The sequence below is a fragment of the Octodon degus genome, unplaced genomic scaffold, assembly GCF_000260255.1.
Source record: "Octodon degus isolate 3935 unplaced genomic scaffold, OctDeg1.0 scaffold00085, whole genome shotgun sequence".
NCBI classification, from domain to species: Eukaryota; Metazoa; Chordata; class Mammalia; order Rodentia; family Octodontidae; genus Octodon; species Octodon degus.
Window position 1 is genome coordinate 2,822,816 of NW_004524661.1, and position 7,487 is coordinate 2,830,302.

Genomic DNA, 7,487 nt, shown 5'->3' on the forward strand with positions numbered 1-7,487 from the left:
AAATAAAAATAAGGCCTATTAATTTAACAATATATATATTTACAGATGGCCTAAAGTAGCATAGTTAAGACAATGACCTCTACAAATACTGCCTGGGTTTGATCCCAGCTCTGCTCCTTCCTAGCTCAGTGACACAGGGCATGTGTGGAGCAGCTTGGTGTTTCAGTTTCCTCCTCTAGAAGAGCTACAGAAATTTGGCCATTAATAGTATCATTAGACATAGTGCTCAACAATGGTGAACAGGGCAGTTTTGATCCCTGCCTTCATGAAGCTTAGGAAGAGGCTCTGAAGGCACTTGCTGCTTATGCTAAATGTAGAAAAATGTAGAGCAGGTTAAGCAATACCACCCATTCCACATAACTGGTTACTGAGGGAGCCTTTGAGGAGACCAGCCAGGACTAGTGAGAGTTCCAGGTTACCAACCGCTCTTTCTAAATCACCCTTTGCAATGCAGAGTTATCAGATTCATCGGCCTTATGGAAAACTAAGAGCCCTGGAATTATACTAGTGGATTCTGGAAGTCCACTGGAATTGGCCCAATAATTCTGCACATTCTTGAGCCCTACCCTCTTTCTACATTCCATTCCTTATGATGTCTTTGCCTAACCTACATGTGGCTCTTTTCGTAAATCTCGGAGCTAGAGTTCATGATGCAAACTACAAAGAAAGGCTTCATTCCCCTATATCACTTGTATATCTTTTTTCAGTTGGGAATTACACCTAAGGCCTTTGCACTGAGCTATCTCTCCAGCTGTTTTTTTATTTTGTATCTTGAGACTGGGTCACCGTAAGTCACTACATTGCCCAAGGTAGGTTTGCACATCTGATCCCACTTATATTTTCACCGATGGTTATGGTTATACATCTTAAACAAGGACAAAAGTTGGGTGTCTTGGTAGAGTCTGAAGTGTATAGAACACTGGTGACTCTCTTGAGGAAAGGGATACAAAACTATGCCTTCAAAGCAGCTACACGATGTGGAAAAGGACCCATGTAAACGAAGGGCCTTGAAGTTTAGCATACTTAGCTTCCTGGTAAATCTATGGTTGCCTAATTCTTCCTTCTTCCCTTTTATCCATGTAATTTGCACCTTAGCTACCATCCAACATCCACTGTGCGCTAGGCAGTAAATTCCTAGGTGTACATCCTGATTTAAAAATTATGCTTGGGTTGGGACTTGGTGATAGATAGCCCAGTGATAGCTCAGTGGTAGAGTGCTCACCTAGCACGCATGAGGCCTTAGATCTAATCTCCAGCACTGCAAGAAAAATAAAATAAAAAGTGTGCTTTATTCTAGTCTGTGCACTTTTAATCCAAGCTATGATAAATACATAGACTTTCTTGATATAGAAGAATAAAATAACCTATGATGACCTGTTTTGTAAATAAGTTAAATGGGGCTGCCTGTTAGACATGGTAGACCATAGAGCAGCTGGAGGCTACAATTTTCTGTTTTCCCTGGTAAACACACCCACAGGTCTTTTAAGATGGGCACACTCAACAAATAATTCTCTTGGATAGATGGATGGATGTGTGTGTGATTTGACCACGCAGAGAAAAATAATATATAGTTATGTGTCATTATATATAATTAATATATTTGTATGTACAGCATCTGCTTTCTGGCAGATACCACGAAATGTAGCTGTTGCAGAGTTTTATTAAAATTCCCATATTACAGATTGCAGACTGAGGCCCACAGTGACTTCACAAAGTCACAGAGCTACTAAGCTGCCGTAGAAGGGACGTTATGAAAGCTGACTAAATTCAGAGGCCTTTGCAGTTCAAAGAGAACTGTGATCTTAGGCCCCGCTGGGCTCTTAGAGGCCTGGTGCTCTAGGAGGAAGAGGAGAAAGAGGGGTGGGTAAAGTTAGACTCTGCACATTCTCTTTTTATTTCCTCTCCCCGTTCCCCTCAGAAGCAGGGGACACAAAGAGTACCTTGGCAGCGGCTGCACAAAGAACCCGCACACGAGATAAATCGAGGCCATTTCTGCAGGTAATTTTGGGATGGGAAATCGCTTCCGGCATGTGGGGTGCAGGGGAGCAGCTATCCCTGGCCGACTTGCCTGATGAGTCAGCGGGGTTTGTCCCATTATTTGCATAGTTTCTCACCTCTGTCTTCCCGGGGTCAGCAAGAGCACGCAGCCACAATCCTGCCTGCACGCTCCCGCTCCCGAGCCTGCTCCGTCCGGGCCTGGCCCGGGGCTGGCAGAGTGCGAGGAGGGAGGAGAGGTAGCACGCGGCTCCCAGTGGCTGTCGCCCTTCCCAGCTGACTCAACGCGCCACCCTCTCCGTCGCCGCCCGCGCACAGCCTGCTGCACCCCAACTTTCCGTCCTCCGCCCTGCCTCTCAGAGACGGGGCGCCGCCCCCTGCTGCCCCGGGCGCCCTCTGCGGCCAGGGCTGCCAGGGCGCCATGCCCGCTGGCCTGGCGGGCCGTTCTCAGGACCATTAGCAGCTGCTGTCGCGGAGAGTTGGGAATCTAGGTCAAGGTGCTCTCGGCGGGGCCCAGGGGACGATCACCTGACAGCGAGGTGTGTGACTCAGCGGGAAGCCAGGGGCGGGGTGGAGCCGGAATCTCCAGGCTGGCAGGGCCCGGAGGAGGAAGAGGTCAAGTTGCCTCCGTCTGGCTGGCAGTCAGCGGAGGAGGAAGAAGCTGCAGGAGACAGAAGGCTGTGTAGGGTGACCTCTGGTGACCTAGCTAAGGTGACATCCACAGCCGGCTGTCACCCTCGCTGTAGCTGAAACCATGCCCAGCTCAAACTGTCTCTGCGGCTGTGAACACCTAATTAGCCGCCTCCCTGCCAAAGTGAGAAACCAAATTAACAGCCTGTTCATCACTCCAGACCCCGCGCCCCAGCCCCTCCCCCGCGCCCCAAGAAACCAAAGTCACCGGCCCACCGTACAAAGGCAGCCAACCCTATGAAACACAATTCGCCTGTTTTCCCCAATTAATTTTGAATGTGAAAATTACGAACCCATTGTATTTTACGTGTCCACACGGCAGGAACCTTCTTTCAAAAGGAAGGCAGTTGCTGCTGTAGCTGGAACAAACGGCGGCTGCTCGGTCTGAGCCTCACTTCCTCTGGCTCCGGCTGCAGGTTCCTCCCGGCCAAGCAGGGAGTTTCCTCACGCTGGGGGCTCTCAGCCCGGGCCACCCTCACCTCCCACCCCCCAGCTGCTCACCACGCTCTGTGGGTAGCACTTCTGGGACTCCCTAGTTCCATGAGTCAGAGCCAGGCTGGAGACAGACAGCAGGCTTCCTTTATTAAATCAGCCTCCTGCCTTGTACACCACAGAGGGAAGCTATAATTACCCGTTTGGCCCAGCTCTGAGAACTGAGCCACAGAAGCTTGACTGGGAGGGATGGTTCCTGATTTCTCCATTTATCTAGTGCATCCCAGTTTGGAAATAAGAATAACAGCCCAGGGTGAAGAGCCTGTTTCACACATATCAGCTGCTTTTGCATATGTAATGGGGTGCACTGTGGTAAATGACAAACAAACCCACCAAAACCAAAAACCACTGTATTCAAGCTTCCAGGAGTTGTTTTATTTTGAATACCTCTTGCTTCACTGCCAAAGTCAATACCAGAGGCAGGCGCTTATGGTTGGTTTATAAGAGATAAAGGAAAAGGCAACAAAACATTGTTTCAGATCCTCAGGTCAGGACTATTTCATCCTTTAGACATTATAGACATAAAATCTCTCAGCTTTCCCACCAGCCTACAGAAATGTTCGAAACCTGAATATGTATGTATAGCTGGACCCAAGATTTAGTTTTTTGGCGGTACTGGGGATTGAACTCAGGACCTTGCATTTGCCAAGCAAGCGCTTATTCTACTGAGTTGTCTCCCCAGCCCCCTGGACCCAAGATTTTTTAAAAAGCACAAAATCAAAATACAATCACTCTTTATAAACTATCCCTTTAGTATTCATTGGCCCGTTCCCTGCATTCATTCATTTCTGCAATCATACCTTTATTCCATTCATTCAACAAATATCTGTTGAGCTTCTTTCTTTGTGCCAGACATAGTTATAGGTACCAGGGATATATAAGTGCTAAATCAATTAAAGATACAGACAGAGTATACTCCTGACCTTCTGGCTCAATAAAATGATAGTTGAGAGATAATAAGTGTAATTAATAATCGGTAATCCTAGCAGTCCAGGAGGCTGAAGCAAGAGAATTACAAGTTTGAGCCAAGCCCAGGTAACTTAGTGACTCAGCAAGGCATTTTCTAAAAAGAAAAGAAAAGAAAACTAAAGGGAGGGAGAAGTAGCTTAGTGTGAAGGCTTTGGATTCAATCCCCAGTATAGCAAATAAATAAACAGGAGAAAACACAGACCAGGAGATAAGGAATTTGTTGGCAAAGGAGGAATCTAAATATCTTATGACATTCGAGAATAATTTGTATGTTAGCTCTCTTTTACAGTGAGAGTTCTCGAGTTGGCATGTGGATTGCTAAGAAATTATAAGTAACAAATTTGAGTTACATTTGATTAAAGTACAATTATAAAAATCCTTTAAATCTTTGCATATCATCCAAAAATGGGCACATTTTCAACAGATTTGACAGGAGTAAAAGTAATACTGCATTTGGCCCTGCTCTTGTTATAGGGAGTTGAGTGTACTTCATTAAGAAATGTATTAGGCATCTAGAATACAGCAGTTTAGGACTAAAGGGTCAGATGCCAGAAGTCAGATCCTGCCTCCATCAATTGGTACTTTAGTGATTCTGGGAAAGACACTTGGCTTCAGTTCCCCATCTACAAATGGGGGTGATATGGAACCTACCTTATAAGGGTTTCTGGAATGATTAAGATAATAAAAGTAAAGGTGTTATTTAACATAGCACCTAACACTTAATAAACATTCAATAAAAGCTATCTATAATTACTATGGTATTGTTTTATTTTTATGATGACAATAACTTAGCAAGATTCTGCCTCCAAGTAAAAAATTAAAAGGGCTGGGGATGTAGCTTAGTGGTAGAGTGCTTGCCTGCCCTATATCAGGCACTGTGCTGGGTCCTGGGGAATCAGGGTTTATTAAGAAAATGACCTACTGGAAGAGACTTTGCAAGCATTCTGTGCCCATTAAATCTTCATGGTCAACACACACGATGACCCTCAACGAACCACTGACCATTGCAAAGGTCAGTGGAAGGTCAGTAAACAAAAGAGATTACAAGAGATACCATTTAATATAGGAAAAATGAAGACTAATCATTCCAAGTGCACAGGCTAATAGGGTTGTTATACATGTGTGTTGCTGGAGTTGTACACTGGTAAATTCCACACTGCTTTCCAGAAGACACATACAAGAGTGTTTGGCTCAACACAAACAAAACAGTACAAAGCTGGTGACATCGCAAATGTCCCCTGACAGGAAAATAAACATAGGTGGGCTACTATAAAGAGGACTATAATATTATGACAAAAAAAGCACCATATTCTTTTTTTAAAATTTTTTAAAAATGTATTTATTTATTTATTTGGTACAGGGTCTTGCTCTGCAGTTCATACTCGTAGTGATCCTCCTGTCTCAGCCTCTTCAGCACTAGGATTACAAGCATGTACACCCATCCCTGGTTTTTGGTGGCTGGCATGGCATGTGGTATCAGAGATTGAAACAGGGTCCTTGCGCTTGCTGGGCAGGTGCTTAGATTACCAAGCTATCTCCCCAGTCTGCACCATATTCTTTTCTTTTTCTTGTTTTGTTTTTTTGTGACAGTCTTGCTTTGGAGCACAGGCCGGTCTCAAACTCAGCCTCCCGTGTGCTGATTACAGGTGTGTGCCATTACACCCTGCCAGCAAGATATTTTAAGCAAGACAACAAGCCTAATAGCATGTCTTGGCAAAATGTATAAAATAAAAGCAAAGGAATGGTAACAGCTCAAGACTCAGGATGGGGTGGGGAAGGAGAAGTGATGGAAAGAGAGGAACACAGTGGGAAATACAGGGGCCCACCGCATTCTAAGCACATAAATAAGCACATAGATAAATGTAATCCTCATTATGCAGGAGATAATAAGATAATGCCAGATACAGGCCCTTCAAAGACGGATGAAGTCACAAGTCAAAGATTCTGCATAACCCTCTGTATTTGGATTCAATAAAAAGGGAAAAAAAAGGCCAGGGAGATGGCTTAGTAGGATAAGTGCTTCCCTGGCAAGTGCAAGGGTCTGAGTTCAATCCCTAGTTCCGCCAAAACAACAAAAAAAAAACAAAAAAAAAAAAACACCTATCCTTAGGTCTACAGGACTCCAAAGAACAGAGGATTAGGCAGGGTTGACCCAGGAGGTGGGAACAACTCACAGGCTGTTGTGCAGTTTCAGAATTGTCACCTGGGAGCAGGTAGTGCTGGTGCGTGCCTGTGTCCATGAGCACGTGCCTATGGTCCCTGAGCACTTGGCTATAGTCCCAGGAGGATCACTTTAGCCCATGAATTCGAGATCAGCCAAGGCAAAGCAGCAACAACAAATTGTCCTTTTGGATCAGAGGGGCCGAGGAACACTCCTAGCTCAGCATAGGACAGGCCATCTGCCTCCCTGTGCATGGCCGGCCTTCTGTGTACTCCCTCCCTGATTGGCACTAGAACTATTCTCCAAGCCTCCCCTGGGACATACTTCTAGTTTCTCTGTGCTGTGTTCTCAGACAGGCCTGGCCCTGCCCCACCCTAGAGGGGCACTGGGGGTGTGTGTGCAGTGAATCTCCCTCCAGGCCAAGCCTACACCTTTAGCATCTTATCTCTTGCTCTGTGGGAAACTCAGAAGGAAGTGCTGTCACACAGCTGAGCTGCCTGCTATTGTGGCAGTGCCCTGTGGGCCACAGTTGAAGCAAGCCCTTTAATCACATGCCTGTAATCCTCATTATTAGGGAGGCTGAAGCAGGAGACTGGCAAGTTCAGGCCAGCCAAGCAACTTTGAGGTTCTGCATCAAAAATAAAAATGTAAAAGGGCTGGGGATGTATCTTAATGGTGGAGTGCTTGCCCACTAGGTATAATGCCCTGGATGCAATCTCCACACAGAAGGCCTCCTCCACCAGGCTGAGGAATATATTCTTAGGCTGAGTTGATGGACTTCAGGGACAGGGACAGAATGAACTAAAATTCTGAGTAGTTTCCTTGCCTATCCTTTGTGTTTCTAGGGATGGGTCAGGGAGCTCAAAGCTCTGGGAGCTGCTTGCATGGTCCCCCCACACCCCAGAACAACCCTCAATGTCCAGCACGAAAGAGCACTTGAACTATAGTCAGAAGGACCTAGACAAAGTCAGACCTCATGAGTTCCTAGCTTTCTCCATTAGCTTAATTCTCAGATTTCTCAAACCCTCAGATTTCTAGCTATACAGTGGGAACACTCATAGTGCCTTAAACCAAAAGACATTAATGAGGACTACCTAAGACAATAGAGATAAAAACGCTCATCAGAAAGAAGGGTGCTGGTCTGGTGAAATAGCTCAAAGGACTAAGCATCTGCTTAGGC

At 45.7% G+C, this 7,487-nt stretch overlaps 1 protein-coding gene across 6 annotated transcripts in view; it reads right to left on the bottom strand.

Moving 5' to 3' along the window:
- Window positions 1-3,241, bottom strand: part of Chd9 (chromodomain helicase DNA binding protein 9) — a 225,957-nt gene extending 222,716 nt beyond the window's left edge. For 5 of the 6 annotated variants that reach the window (XM_023721774.1, XM_023721772.1, XM_023721773.1 and 2 more), the window contains exons 1-2: window positions 2,979-3,241; window positions 2,115-2,656 (exon numbers count right to left, since the gene is read on the bottom strand). The gene's annotated coding sequence lies outside the window, so the exon portion shown is untranslated. The remainder of the gene's footprint in view (window positions 1-2,114; window positions 2,657-2,978) is intronic. The other variant, XM_023721770.1, reaches the window with a different exon arrangement.
- Between the last annotated feature and the right edge of the window lie 4,246 nt (window positions 3,242-7,487).